Source organism: Coffea arabica, chromosome 3c (assembly GCF_036785885.1).
Source record: "Coffea arabica cultivar ET-39 chromosome 3c, Coffea Arabica ET-39 HiFi, whole genome shotgun sequence".
Classification (NCBI taxonomy): Eukaryota; Viridiplantae; Streptophyta; class Magnoliopsida; order Gentianales; family Rubiaceae; genus Coffea; species Coffea arabica.
Genome location: NC_092314.1, coordinates 32,368,166 through 32,383,351, shown reverse-complemented (window position 1 = coordinate 32,383,351; position 15,186 = coordinate 32,368,166). Strand labels below are relative to the sequence as shown.

At 37.7% G+C, this 15,186-nt stretch overlaps 1 pseudogene; it reads left to right on the top strand.

Annotated features, from left to right (window-relative positions):
• The first annotated feature begins 1,308 nt into the window (after positions 1 to 1,308).
• LOC113735811 (mitotic checkpoint serine/threonine-protein kinase BUB1-like) lies at positions 1,309 to 15,186 on the top strand (annotated as a pseudogene).

The following is a 15,186-nucleotide window of genomic DNA, read 5'->3' as shown; positions in this document are numbered from 1 at the left end:
TAAACTATCAAGATGAGCATAAGCCTGCCATTATAAGAAATTGTACTCTTAATAATTCATAACCTATGACAATAGCCAAGCCCCCGCTCTTCTTCAATGGCCTTGACTAGGAGGAGGCATTTAAGGTTCTCCCTGTTTGCAAGATCTGAAGTTCGAGGCCTTGCCTAGTAGATTGGGGTTCAGAGAGGATTTGGGGAGTGGGAGGCAAAAAATATACTGGGACAGTAAAAGAAGAAAGAAAGCTAGCATAGCGATAGCTTTCATGTACAGAGATTAAATTGGGGAAAAAAATCCTAATTATGGATACTTCTCATTTCAGAAGTTGAAGTTAGAATTACATCTCATACCACAGTTCTAGGAAGCCCAATGAGTTGCAAGCCAGGCAGGGAACTTCTTGAAGGAAAATTCTTCCATTTTTTGTCCGCATTAATTCTCAAGAAAATAAAAACAACACTTTGTTCGTGATACTATAAATTCTATAATTAAACACAGGAGCTTGATACAATTGTTTTGTTAAGAGCAGGCCGTCATTGTGAAGGAAATCGAAGAATCAAATACTGCTGCATATTCATGTTGAAACAAATTGCAGATTCTACAGGGAATCTAATTTTGTAGGAGCTACCGAACCCTAATTACAATACAAAAAAAGACTCAGGCACTGCACATACCCATTCACTACTTAACATAATAACAAACTGGAATGGATCAGGAGAAAATTGGAAGAAAAAATCCCATCTTGATTCGCAAGACTGGGGAAACATACCTTGAGGCTTAAAGGTTGGAAGCCACGCACATAATCAAAATCCAGTTAGATTCACAGATGGACGGCGCCGGAAAAATATCTCAGCCGCTGGTGTCGCCGCTGAAGCTTAATTGAAGCCAAATTTGACAGCTACTTCGGATCCGTTCTTCTTGTTAGTGCATCATGAAGAGACAAGTTGCTGGTTACCTCCTTGGCATTCTAATTTCAAAACCCACGGCTGAGATAAATGATATGTCAGTAAGAGGTTGGGGGTGATGAAGAGGGGGGTAAAGAAGAAGAGAAAGACTAGAGGCTAATTTGTCGGCTTCTCCTGACAAAAGACAACGGTCTGAATAATACGCAAGTGCTTTACTGTTTTGGACTGAAAAAGTTTCCTGAATTATTCGATCAAGGAAAGTTGTAAAATAATTTGAATTTACTGTTCTAAAATATAAAAAACCAAATACCATATGTCCATACAAAGCCAATTTCCCGCCTGAGTTAAGATATTGAACTTTGAACTTTCTCCAACTGCCCCTTGCCTTTCATCTTCCACAGTGCACTCCGACTGAATCAAAGAGAGGACATGGCCGTCATTTCCCAAAAACCCGGCTACATTTCAACCGCCACCACCGCCGCCGCGGCTAACCCCCTGTTACCCTGGCTCTGGTACAACTGCCGCCGTAAATATGCATCTTTTTTTCCCTTTTCTTGTATTTGCTTTATCTAATTGCTGAAATTTTACTCTAATCTTAGGTCAATCGAGAAAGCACTAATTCATGAGACGACATCAGATCTCGAAGAGCTGCTGTCAAATTGCATCAAAACCTGCAGCAACGATCCTCGTTACAAAAACGATGTCAGATTTCTCAAGATTTGGTTTCTCCACGTAAGTGAAAATTTTTTCCCTCTTTTTATTTTTTTTTTAAATCATTTTTGGTTTTTGGGGATTTTCTCACTGTGTTAATTCCTAACCAACTATTGCAGATGGATAGGAGCTCCGATCATGAAAGCGTGTTTCGTGAAATGGAGAAGAATAAGATTTGTTCATCTAATTGTTTTCTGTATGAGTGGTACGCTTTGTTTTTGGAGGCGAAAGGGAAGTTAATTGATGCATATTTTATCTATCATCTGGGAATTTCAAGGTTTGTTTTTTCAATCTGTTTCATCAAATTTAGTTTATGACTTTTGTGCACAGATTTATTTAATGTTCGAAGTCTCAAATAAAGTTTTGATTTTCATACCTATGATAGGAATGCTGAGCCAATAGGGAGGTTGAAGAAGGCACAAGTTCTATTTCTTGAGAGAGCGTCCGATATAGTAACGATTGTTTCAGTCCAAAAGGTAGTAACTTTCTTTGGTTTATGAAATTTTGATGAATGGTGGCAACGATTAATTAGCTCATAATGATTTATACATATATGTCCGGGCTCAACTGGCCGTTGGTTTTTAGTTGCACATTTGCATTGAATCTTTTGTTCTTTTTCAATTTCTGTCGTTACTGTTGGTGGAAATCTTGGGTTATGCAGTTAATATCGTGTAAGTAAACTGGAAACTCACTGGAGTTTGCCTTTACTTTTTTTTTAAGATAACACTTAATATTCTTGCTATTCCAAGAGTGGTTTAAGGTATTGAAGTCAAAATTTTGGCCAGAAAGAATGGAAAATATGAAACTCATATACTAATAAAGATGGAAACCTCGTTGATTAGTCGTAATTGCGCAAGAAAAGATTCTAAATGCCGAAACTTGCACCATCTTATGAGCTTACCACTCTTCTTATATTCTTCTTCACTTATGATACGGAGTCAGGAGGTATAAGACATATGCTGGTTTGATTTGTAAAAGATACAGTATACACCGGCATGCTACAACCAATTTTGAGAAGAAATTGCAGTTGTTTTACACCGGTTATAGGTTTTCCTGTTATCAGCATTTTGACCTCCATTGGAAATTTCTATTTGACAGAATTCACTACTTCCTGCACCCATACCTGTTTTTTTCCATATATGTAACTTTCGAGAGTGATTAAAGAGGCCTGATCTTGAAAAGGAATTGATTTCTTGTTTAATTCATGGTTCAAGAGCAATAGGTGACTAAAAGTTGGAGAACACAATTGCCTGTCATGAATGCCACTAAGCCAGTCTATGGTGCTTGTCTCTGAATAAGTTTTTGTAGACTCTTGCTATTATTGATTCCATTCTGTTGACAGATATCTTGAAATGCACTTTATGTACCCGAGGCTGAACATATGATTGACCAATGGTTAACAAATTTGCCCTTATGTGGCGTTAGTTTCACATTCTCTTCTGGACATAGTCATTGTTCATATTTAGCAAAAACCTGGTGTATCATAGATTTGGATTTTGCAGAAGTGAAGTTCCATTTCTTGTTCTTCAAGTCTGGAAACAATCTTTCTGCACTTTCAAGATTGACACACCAGGAAGTTTTTGGCTAGGGGAAAGGACTGCAAGTACTCTCCCAAGCTTTTCTGATGCATTAGTATGTGGATACAAAGAAAAGCCCCTAGTCCTTGATTTAGGTGTAAGATTTTTACTAGAAAAGATAAAATGTCTTAACTGAGTAGGAGGGTGGGTTGCGGTTTCAGAAGCATGATAAGTTAATACGATCACCCATTTACTTTTTGAATGATGAAGCGTTTAAAAAGTATGGGTTGTGTGAAGAGGAACACATGAATAGCTCGTGTTCAACGTAATCAAGCCTTAGTTAGGTACAGAAAAATGGAAGGAAAGCAATTCTCTTGGATAAAGGTGTGACGCCCCGAAAGATTGAGTGTGAAAACCCGAAAAATTTTCTATATTTTCAAGACATTATTTTGTTTCCTTGTCTATAATTTTGTACCTTTCTTCAATATATTAATTTCCTATACATTTATTGTAAGGGAATATAGTTTTCCAACCATTTTTCTAGTACAAGTTAGTCCAAGTTAATTTTGAAGTGCGTTTTGAACGTGGGACCCGCTAGTACGGTAAATGCAATATATTTTTGATAACTTGTTGGAGTTTTGTATTAAATGATATTATTTTACAATGTGCTAAGAGATAATTAGATGTTACTTATATGGATTATCATTGGAGAGACAAAAGATAAGATTTAAACCAAAAGGTGACAAGTGTCACCATCCAATTCACCCTTGGACTTTTGACCAAGATATTTATATCTTCTTAAACTAATTTTGACCTAATTTTCTTCATTTTACCTTGCTCGGCCGACTCTCTCTCTCTCTACGAGCAAAGGAAAGAAAGCTCTCAACTCGTTTCTTCAATTTCTTGCTTGGATCTAGCAAATCAACCGTTTAAACTTCCAATTTCTCCATAAAAACCCTTAGTTTAGTGGTTGTGAGGTTGGTTGTGAAGTGGTTTGGAAGAAAGTGGTGCTAAGTTGCTTCCTTTCTTGAGGTTCCAAGGTGAGTAGCTAATGGATTCCTTCTTTGGTCTTGATGATGTCAAATTAATGGTTTGTATTGGTTAAAGATGTGATTTTATGGAGGATTAACACTTGAATGCATGAATTTCAGATTAGGGTTTCATTTTGTTTCCAATTCTGCTCGGCACTGTAGCACCTAGTTAGAGGCCGAATTGGCCTTAGCACAAAATATGAAAGTTGTAGAGAATGATGTTTTCTAGTTGCCTGTAAATTTTCAGCCCAATCCGAGCTGAAGCCTGAGATAAGACGCAAATACCCAGACTAGTTTAGGTAGGAGTTCAGTGAACAGGGTTGTCTTTTCACCCAATCTGATCGTGACTTTTCACCATAATTCTTACCGAATTAGATTTTGGCCAAAACATAAAAGTTGTAGCCAAGGGTATAAACTAGTTGCCTGAAAAATTTCAGCTTGATCCGACCACTGTAGCATGTGAAATGACCGAAATACCCTTGACTGTCCATGAAACCTGTTTCGCGCCCAGAATTCTGTTTTCGTGTAGTTTTTCCATTTTGGATCCTGAAAATACATGATTTGGCCTTGGGTTAAAACATGAAAGTTGTAGGGAATGATATTTTAGAGATGCCTACAAAATTTCAGGTCAATCGGAGCAGCGTAGCTTGTGAAAAAACGGAATTCCCCTTGCTGTCCTGGTTTTACCCGAATTTGGGAATTGCTTCTGTAATTGGTTGTTTTGGTCAGGAATGCTTCCGAATTGGTTGTTGAGGTCTTCTGATGAAATGTATCCCTGTTTCTTAGCTTTCAGCTGGTTTTGGAATTTCTGGATTTGGACTTAGGTAGACTGATTTATGATGTTTCCGCTAGAATGCGTTCTGTGAATCTGTTTTTGTGATTCTGGTGTAGTATCTTACATTTTTTACCTTGTTACACTCGAAACTGGGTTGAGTGACGTTCTGCAATATTGTAGCCCTATCTCTTATCTTCGAAACGGTGGGTCTTGCATCTTCATCCGATAATCTTAGTGCCTTTGGTGCCGTTACCGCAAAATGATGTCAAAACCTGTTTTTCTGGTTTTGAGCTTAACTTTCATTTCCGGACTTTTCCCTAGCTTGACTTGTACTTGTAATGCTGGGAGCTTGCTGAATGGCTATTGAATGAACTTATTGTTGTGTGTGTACCTTTGGGTTTGAATGAGAAAAATCATGAAGCCATGACGGCTAGAGAAGTTAGCAAATTCAGGGGAAGTGCTGTCCGAACTTTGAAGGGACTTGTTTGCATTGAGTTTGTGATCTAAAACTTGGATTTGAGGAAGGCAATGTTATATGATGGATGATTTCTGAGCCATGGAGGTGAGTGACCCTAAACTATTTCCAAAGTACTTGTGAAATGCTTCTTGCATTATTTATTCGATTGTATATCACGCGTGCTTGCATGTGGATTCATGACATGATTTGGCTTCAATGAGTTCTGGGAAAGTCTAGTGCTGGACACCAACGTCTCCACCTTGTTTATGGTTCATGTTCATGTTTATCTGGAGCTCAAAAAGGGGCTCCCTCTCCATGTTAATGTTAAATGATCTATTTGAGCATTGGGTGTTCAAGTGCAATGATTTCACTGACTCATGAGAGCAATAAACGTACATTTGATCTCTGAATCATGACATCATCGAAATGATCGAAATGCATTATTGTGAAATATATTTGATTTCTGATTTTACTGGTTACTCGCTGGGCTTTTAACTCACCCCAAAACTATTTTCTCCCCCCCACAGGGCTCGTGGCGAAGGAAGGACTTGTAGAACTTATTCACGTGATTGGATGGCTGATATCATGTATAGTTTAGATTTGGAATCATTTGATGTATAGTTGGGAATTGTTTCCGCTTCGCTTATGACATGTAATTATTGGAGAATTTGATGTAATTTTTGAAATTTATATTGTAATCTATTTGAGGACTGTAGGGAATGACTGAGTCCCGGCGAGAGCTGGGCAGGCGGCTCGTCGAACCCTTTGGTTCGCCTTAGGCGGAGGTGGGGCCGTCACAGGTGGTATCAGAGCTTAGGCTTCAGATTTCTGTAGTGTATCCTAGGCTTGAAGTTTAGGATGCCGAACTGTGGGTTTGGTTTGAAATATTAGTGATTCTTGCGGGATGTTTTGACTTAATTAGTACAAGATGGAATGTCGAGAACGACATTCTTTTAAGGAGGGGAGTTTGTGACGCCCCGAAAGATTGAGTGTGAAAACCCGAAAAATTTTCTATATTTTCAAGACACTATTTTGTTTCCTTGTCTATAATTTTGTACATTTCTTCAATATATTAATTTCCTATACATTTATTGTAAGGGAATATAGTTTTCCAACCATTTTTCTAGTACAAGTTAGTCCAAGTTAATTTTGAAGTGCGTTTTGAACGTGGGACCCGCTAGTACGGTAAATGCAATATATTTTTGATAACTTATTGGAGTTTTGTATTAAATGATATTATTTTACAAGGTGCTAAGAGATAATTAGATATTACTTATATGGATTATCATTGGAGAGACAAAAGATAAGATTTAAACCAAAAGATGACAAGTGTCACCATCCAATTCACCCTTGGACTTTTGACCAAGATATTTATATCTTCTTAAAGCTAATTTTGACCTAATTTTCTTCATTTTACCTTGCTTGGCCGACTCTCTCTCTCTACAAGCAAAGGAAAGAAAGCTCTCAACTTGTTTCTTCAATTTCTTGCTTGGATCTAGCAAATCAACCGTTTAAACTTCCAATTTCTCCATAAAAACCCTTAGTTTAGTGGTTGTGAGGTTGGTTGTGAAGTGGTTTGGAAGAAAGTGGTGCTAAGTTGCTTCCTTTCTTGAGGTTCCAAGGTGAGTAGCTAATGGATTCCTTCTTTGGTCTTGATGATGTCAAATTAATGGTTTGTATTGGTTAAAGATGTGATTTTATGGAGGTTAACACTTGAATGCATGAATTTCAGATTAGGGTTTCATTTTGTTTCCAATTCTGCTCGGCACTGTAGCAACTAGTTAGAGGCCGAATTGGCCTTAGCACAAAACATGAAAGTTGTAGAGAATAATGTTTTCTAGTTGCCTGTAAATTTTCAGCCCAATCCGAGCTGAGTAGCCTGAGATAAGACGGAAATACCCAGACTGGTTTAGGTAGGAGTTCAGTGAACAGGGTTGTCTTTTCACCCAATCTGATCGTGACTTTTCACCATAATCCTTACCGAATTAGATTTTGGCCAAAACATGAAAGTCGTATCCAAGGATATAAACTAGTTGCCTGAAAAATTTCAGCTTGATCCGACCACTGTAACATGTGAAATGACCGAAATACCCTTGACTGTCCATGAAACCTGTTTCGCGCCCAGAATTCTGTTTTCGTGTAGTTTTTCCATTTTGGATCCTGAAAATACATGATTTGGCCTTGGGTTAAAACATGAAAGTTGTAGGGAATGATATTTTAGAGATGCCTACAAAATTTCAGGTCAATCGGAGCAGCGTAGCTTGTGAAAAAACGGAATTCCCCTTGCTGTCCTGGTTTTACCCGAATTTGGGAATTGCTTCTGTAATTGGTTGTTTTGGTCAGGAATGCTTCCGAATTGGTTGTTGAGGTCTTCTGATGAAATGTATCCCTGTTTCTTAGCTTTCAGCTGGTTTTGGAATTTCTGGATTTGGACTTAGGTAGACTGATTTATGATGTTTCCGCTAGAATGCGTTCTGTGAATCTGTTTTTGTGATTCTGGTGTAATATCTTACATTTTTTACCTTGTTACACTCGAAACTGGGTTGAGTGACCTTCTGCAATATTGTAGCCCTATCTCTTATCTTCGAAACGGTGGGTCTTGCATCTTCATCCGATAATCTTAGTGCCTTTGGTGCCGTTACCGCAAAATGATGTCAAAACCTGTTTTTCTGGTTTTGAGCTTAACTTTCATTTCTGGACTTTTCCCTAGCTTGACTTGTACTTGTAATGCTGGGAGCTTGCTGAATGGCTATTGAATGAACTTATTGTTGTGTGTGTACCTTTGGGTTTGAATGAGAAAAATCATGAAGCCATGACGGCTAGAGAAGTTAGCAAATTCAGGGGAAGTGCTGTCCGAACTTTGAAGGGACTTGTTTGCATTGAGTTTGTGATCTAAGACTTGGATTTGAGGAAGGCAATGTTATATGATGGATGATTTCTGAGCCATGGAGGTGAGTGACCCTAAACTATTTCCAAAGTACTTGTGAAATGCTTCTTGCATTATTTATTCGATTGTATATCACGCGTGCTTGCATGTGGATTCATGACATGATTTGGCTTCAATGAGTTCTGGGAAAGTCTAGTGCTGGACACCAACGTCTCCACCTTGTTTATGGTTCATGTTCATGTTTATCTGGAGCTCAAAAAGGGGCTCCCTCTCCATGTTAATGTTAAATGATCTATTTGAGCATTGGGTGTTCAAGTGCAATGATTTCACTGACTCATGAGAGCAATAAACGTACATTTGATCTCTGAATCATGACATCATCGAAATGATCGAAATGCATTATTGTGAAATATATTTGATTTCTGATTTTACTGGTTACTCGCTGGGCTTTTAACTCACCCCAAAACTATTTTCTCCCCCCCACAGGGCTCGTGGCGAAGGAAGGACTTGTAGAACTTATTCACGTGATTGGATGGCTGATATCATGTATAGTTTGGATTTGGAATCATTTGATGTATAGTTGGGAATTGTTTCCGCTTCGCTTATGACATGTAATTATTGGAGAATTTGATGTAATTTTTGAAATTTATATTGTAATCTATTTGAGGACTGTAGGGAATGACTGAGTCCCGGTGAGAGCTGGGCAGGCGGCCCGCCGAACCCTTTGGTTCACCTTAGGGGGAGGTGGGGCCGTCACTGGTGGTATCAGAGCTTAGGCTTCAGATCTCTGTAGTGTATCCTAAGCTTGAAGTTTAGAATGCCGGACTGTGGGTTTGGTTTGAAATATTAGTGATTCTTGCGGGATGTTTTGACTTAATTAGTACAAGATGGAATGTCGAGAACGACATTCTTTTAAGGAGGGGAGTTTGTGACGCCCCGAAAGATTGAGTGTGAAAACCCGAAAAATTTTCTATATTTTCATGACATTATTTTGTTTCCTTGTCTATAATTTTGTACCTTTCTTCAATATATTAATTTCCTATACATTTATTGTAAGGGAATATAGTTTTCCAACCATTTTTCTAGTACAAGTTAGTCCAAGTTAATTTTGAAGTGCGTTTTGAACGTGGGACCCGCTAGTACGGTAAATGCAATATATTTTTGATAACTTATTGGAGTTTTGTATTAAATGATATTATTTTACAAGGTGCTAAGAGATAATTAGATATTACTTATATGGATTATCATTGGAGAGACAAAAGATAAGATTTAAACCAAAAGGTGACAAGTGTCACCATCCAATTCACCCTTGGACTTTTGACCAAGATATTTATATCTTCTTAAAGCTAATTTTGACCTAATTTTCTTCATTTTACCTTGCTTGGCCGACTCTCTCTCTCTACAAGCAAAGAAAAGAAAGCTCTCAACTTGTTTCTTCAATTTCTTTCTTGGATCTAGCCAATCAACCGTTTAAACTTCCAATTTCTCCATAAAAACCCTTAGTTTAGTGGTTGTGAGGTTGGTTGTGAAGTGGTTTGGAAGAAAGTGGTGCTAAGTTGCTTCCTTTCTTGAGGTTCCAATGTAAGTAGCTAATGGATTCCTTCTTTGGTCTTGATGATGTCAAATTAATGGTTTGTATTGGTTAAAGATGTGATTTTATGGAGGATTAACACTTGAATGCATGAATTTCAGATTAGGGTTTCATTTTGTTTCCAATTCTGCTCGGCACTGTAGCACCTAGTTAGAGGCCGAATTGGCCTTAGCACAAAACATGAAAGTTGTAGAGAATGATGTTTTCTAGTTGCCTGTAAATTTTCAGCCCAATCCGAGCTGAAGCCTGATATAAGACGGAAATACCCAGACTGGTTTAGGTAGGAGTTCAGTGAACAGGGTTGTCTTTTCACCCAAACTGATCGTGACTTTTCACCATAATTCTTACCGAATTAGATTTTGGCCAAAACATAAAAGTTGTAGCCAAGGGTATAAACTAGTTGCCTGAAAAATTTTAGCTTGATCCGACCACTGTAGCATGTGAAATGACCGAAATACCCTTGCCTGTCCATGAAACCTGTTTCGCGCCCAGAATTCTGTTTTCGTGTAGTTTTTCCATTTTGGATCCTGAAAATACATGATTTGGCCTTGGGTTAAAACATGAAAGTTGTAGGGAATGATATTTTAGAGATGCCTACAAAATTTCAGGTCAATCGGAGCAGCGTAGCTTGTGAAAAAACGGAATTCCCCTTGCTGTCCTGGTTTTACCCGAATTTGGGAATTGCTTGTGTAATTGGTTGTTTTGGTCAGGAATGCTTCCGAATTGGTTGTTGAGGTCTTCTGATGAAATGTATCCCTGTTTCTTAGCTTTCAGCTGGTTTTGGAATTTCTGGATTTGGACTTAGGTAGACTGATTTATGATGTTTCCGCTAGAATGCATTCTGTGAATCTGTTTTTGTGATTCTGGTGTAGTATCTTGCATTTTTGACCTTGTTACACTCGAAACTGGGTTGAGTGACCTACTGCTATATTGTAGCCCTATCTCTTATCTTCGAAACGGTGGGTCTTGTACATTCATCCGATAATCGTAGTGCCTTTGGTGCCGTTACCGCAAAATGATGTCAAAACCTGTTTTTCTGATTTTGAGTTTAACTTTCATTTTCGGACTTTTCCCTAGCTTGACTTGTACTTGTAATGCTGGGAGCTTGCTGAATGGCTATTGAATGAACTTATTGTTGTGTGTGTACCTTTGGGTTTGAATGAGAAAAATCATGAAGCCATGACGGCTAGAGAAGTTAGCAAATTCAGGGGAAGTGCTGTCCGAACTTTGAAGGGACTTGTTTGCATTGAGTTTGTGATCTAAGACTTGGATTTGAGCAAGGCAATGTTATATGATGGATGATTTCTGAGCCATGGAGGTGAGTGACCCTAAACTATTTCCAAAGTACTTGTGAAATACTTCTTGCATTATTTATTCGATTGTATATCACGCGTGCTTGCATGTGGATTCATGACATGATTAATTCAATTTCGATTCATGACATGATTAATTCATGGGGCCGTCACAAAAGGCAATATAATTCAATTTGCTATCGTTATACTCTGGTTACTCTGGGTCTTCAATGGTTACTTCTTCTGTATTTCATCCTTAATTACAGCCCTATCCTCTTGTTTGTGACATTAAGATGTTTAATCACTGTGTTTTTCTTTTTTCTTTTTTACATAGGTGGATGTTCTTCTAGAGAATGGTGGGACTTAAATCAACCCATGGTTGGTCTCAACTACTAAAAAGCTATTGCAGGAGATGAATGATCAGATCTTGAAATACGAAGTAAGGCTAATTACACCTCAAAATGCAACCAAAAGTTTAAGCTCCAAAACTCCCTAAATTCTCAAGGCATCAAGTCTTTTCTGTTTCACAGGGTTATTAATGCAAGCAACAAACCCTATAAGGGAAAAGTTGCATTATCTACTTTACAGAAATCTGCTTGGAATAAGACTGTTGAGATAGGTGAAGTACATAATGTTCATATTCTTGTCAGTTAACTTTGTTGTGTTTATGTAGCAATCTTTCGATTTTTGACATAAGACTGTTGAGATAAGTGAAGCGCATCTTGACGTTCTTTTGACTTTTTTTTTTGACATCTAGCTTACTCAGTATGCATAGAAAAACAGCTATACTGTTACAGCACCATGTTAATGTGTCAATAGATCTTGCCTGTTATTGCTCTTCAGTTGATAAGTACTTTTTTGGTGTATTACTCTTTCTCTTGCTGTTTGTGTATGTGAATCCTGTAAGAAATGAGTTCAGAGCTAGTCACATGAAACGGTGCTGTGAAGAACTTCAATCTGCATATCTTCAGATATTTTGCTATGCTCCAATTAATGACAGTAAACTTGAAATAGTTTTGGATGTAGCAGTGCTGCTTGTTTTTTTCTCGGTATTCAAGAATGTAGCCTTCGACATTTTAGGCCATACGAGTCTCATACCCAGCTTGGGGACAAGGAAGGCAATGTTACCTCCTACACATAATCCGGCAGTGAAAATTGATGAGAAAAAGAAAGCAGTATTTAGTGTGTCTGTCATCATTAAGTTGGGAACAGAATGTTAATAGTAAATTCCCTTACTGATAGTCATAGACATAGATGATATAAAACAAACTCCTTGGAGTGCTCAAGTTTACAGAATTCCTTGTCACGTCAATATACAGTATCTCAGCTTAGCATGAAAGTCACATCAGAGTCCAGTCTTTTACTAAATGTGATTCTTTTTTATGCTTGAAACATTAACCGATATTTCACATCCCCCTGAATTTCATTTTTGTTGTGGATTGCTGATATTTAAACGTGGGTACAACTACCAGATCAAAGGTTGTGCAGGTCAGGGAGGTTTCGCTCAAGTATTTAAAAGCACATGTAGATTGTAATCCTGATGATGTTGTAGCACTTAAGGTAAGTAAGACTTTGCGTGGAATGAGAGTTCTGCTTAAGTCAGATCTTGCTGGGTAATGCTATGACTTTATGAAACTTTATAAAAGATTTAGAAGCGAGCTTTCCCTCGGGAGTTCTATATGTACCGTCTGCTCAATATGCACATTCCAGAATCAGAAGTATGCCATTCTTGTTAGTATTAAATATTGACCGCATGAATTTCCATAGAATGTGTGGCCTTATTTCAAGATTTTTATTTTTTATTTGGGTGAAACAGAGGATGAACTTTGGCTTTGCCCACCAAGTACATCTCTACTCTGACTACAGCATACTTGTGTCTGACTACTTAGCTCATGGGACTCTTCAGGTTGCTATAGATTGATTTGTGCATATTCCAAATTATACTGTGACAGCCTGGATATTGCTTCACTGCTTTGAATGCAATACAGGATGCCATAAACTCTAATCTTGTAACTAATGTGGCCATGGAAGAAGAGTTGTCTATTTATTACACAATATAGATGCTGCGGTCCTACAGATCTTGGAAACTCTGCATGGTGCTGCCGTTATCCATGGTGATTTTAAACCTGACAATTTGATGATCCGATATGCCAGGTAATTATGTTGTGCTATGTCATCTTTCACTGACAACAGGACCTGCTTGTGTTTTCTTCTGTTGTATTTTCATTTGTCAACTTTTTAACTTATTTTACCTATAAAAGTATTTCTAATGTTGGTAATTTGTTTTGAAACATTTTTTGGCCTGGTAAACTTGAAAGAAATTGTATGAAGAGCAATAGCTTATCCAGGATACAGTTGAAACTTGAAACTTTGCATATTGAAAGACTGATGATGCATTTTAGATTAAGTTTGGCTAATGGCTTGGAGATGTATGCACAAAAATTTGTAGTGATTCACAAGGATTTTAACTATTAGGCGATTTAAGCATCTTTGATGATCTAGTTTTGCTGTTCTAGTGGATGGACAACTAAGAGCGATTAAACTCAGATAAGAATCTAGTATTGAAAGAGAGCATTTTTTTGGAGGACAGGCAAAATCACATTGAATTTATCTGGAAAGTACACAAGCATGTGCTCATCAGCAGTGGAGAAGGGGATTAAAGATGCAGAAAAAATTAAATTCATGTTCGTGAAATTGGATTACTCCTTGTGGTGCAAGTTTTCTGGCTTCATGAATTAATAATTCATTGTTCAGGTTTTGGTCTTATGATGGGATATTTCTTTGTGTCAGTTTTTTGGGTGGTTGGAGAACTAAATTTACTCTAGAAGGTTACAGGAGGTCATTCATCGAAGAATGCACCCATGCTTGTTAATACACATGGAACTATGCATGCTACAAATACTTGTATGCTTGTTTTCTTAACGATTCTGGCAAAGGGCTTACAATGAATTTTGGCTCTTCAGAGATGGTTGCGCAATAAGTTTGGATAATTGGCTTTACTTTTGGTGTTGGAATGTTATCTAGACTCTTAAGCGCTCCACTAAATGGCTTCCGCTCTGAAACTACTCTTTATATCAAGTCATATCTCCTAACAAGTTTAGAAAATTTTAATCTTTAATTTAAATTGATGATTTTTTCCTTTTTGTGGAAATGGTCTAGTGGAAGATAAGGATAGCTTCTATGAATGCAGTGTCCATGGAAGGAACAGGTAAATTCTGGATTACCTAAAATTGATTAAAATTGCAATATTGCTGGATTATTCGAGTTTTGATTCTGCAGGGATTCTGCCGTGTTGACTGGGGTAGGGGTATAGATCTGCGTCTATTTCCTGAAGACGCAAAATTGGTGGGAGACTGTCGAACTTCTGGCTTTCGTTGCATGGAAATGCAAGAGAATAAGCCATGGACTTTTCAGGCAAGCCTAATTCTTAAGAAACTAGCAAAAGCCAGCTGATTAGTTTAAGACATACTGCAGTCTGATTTCTCATTTGGATTGGGAACCAGGTGGATACCTATGGCCTTTGTGTAATTGTTCATATGATTCTTCACAAGTCATGTATGGAAATTGAAAAAAGACCATCACCAGATGGGGGCTATGTCTATCAACCTAAAACACACTTAAAGAGGTATATCATTGTTCTTCATTTCCACATGAGCACTAAATGGGGTATTGCACGTTATACCAGACAGTGACATCTCCGTGAAAAAATAACAAGCAAGTGTGTAGAATTTTATGTTCAATTTTTTGGCTCTTTTCAGATATATGCAAGTTGAACTATGGAAAAACTTGTTTATGAAGTTGCTTAATACAAGTCCCACTGAAGATCACCAGAGCTTGTTGAGGAATTTAAGGCATTCATTCCAGGATTACATGTGCTCAAATCCTCAGCTAATAAAAAAGCTTAAGCAGTTATTGGTGAAGCAAAAGAATTCCTTGTGTTCAGCTTAGCAGAGTAGATGATTCCAACAAATGTTAAATTGGTCATCTAGAACTTAATGTCAACTGTGCAACTCAAAATATTTTGAA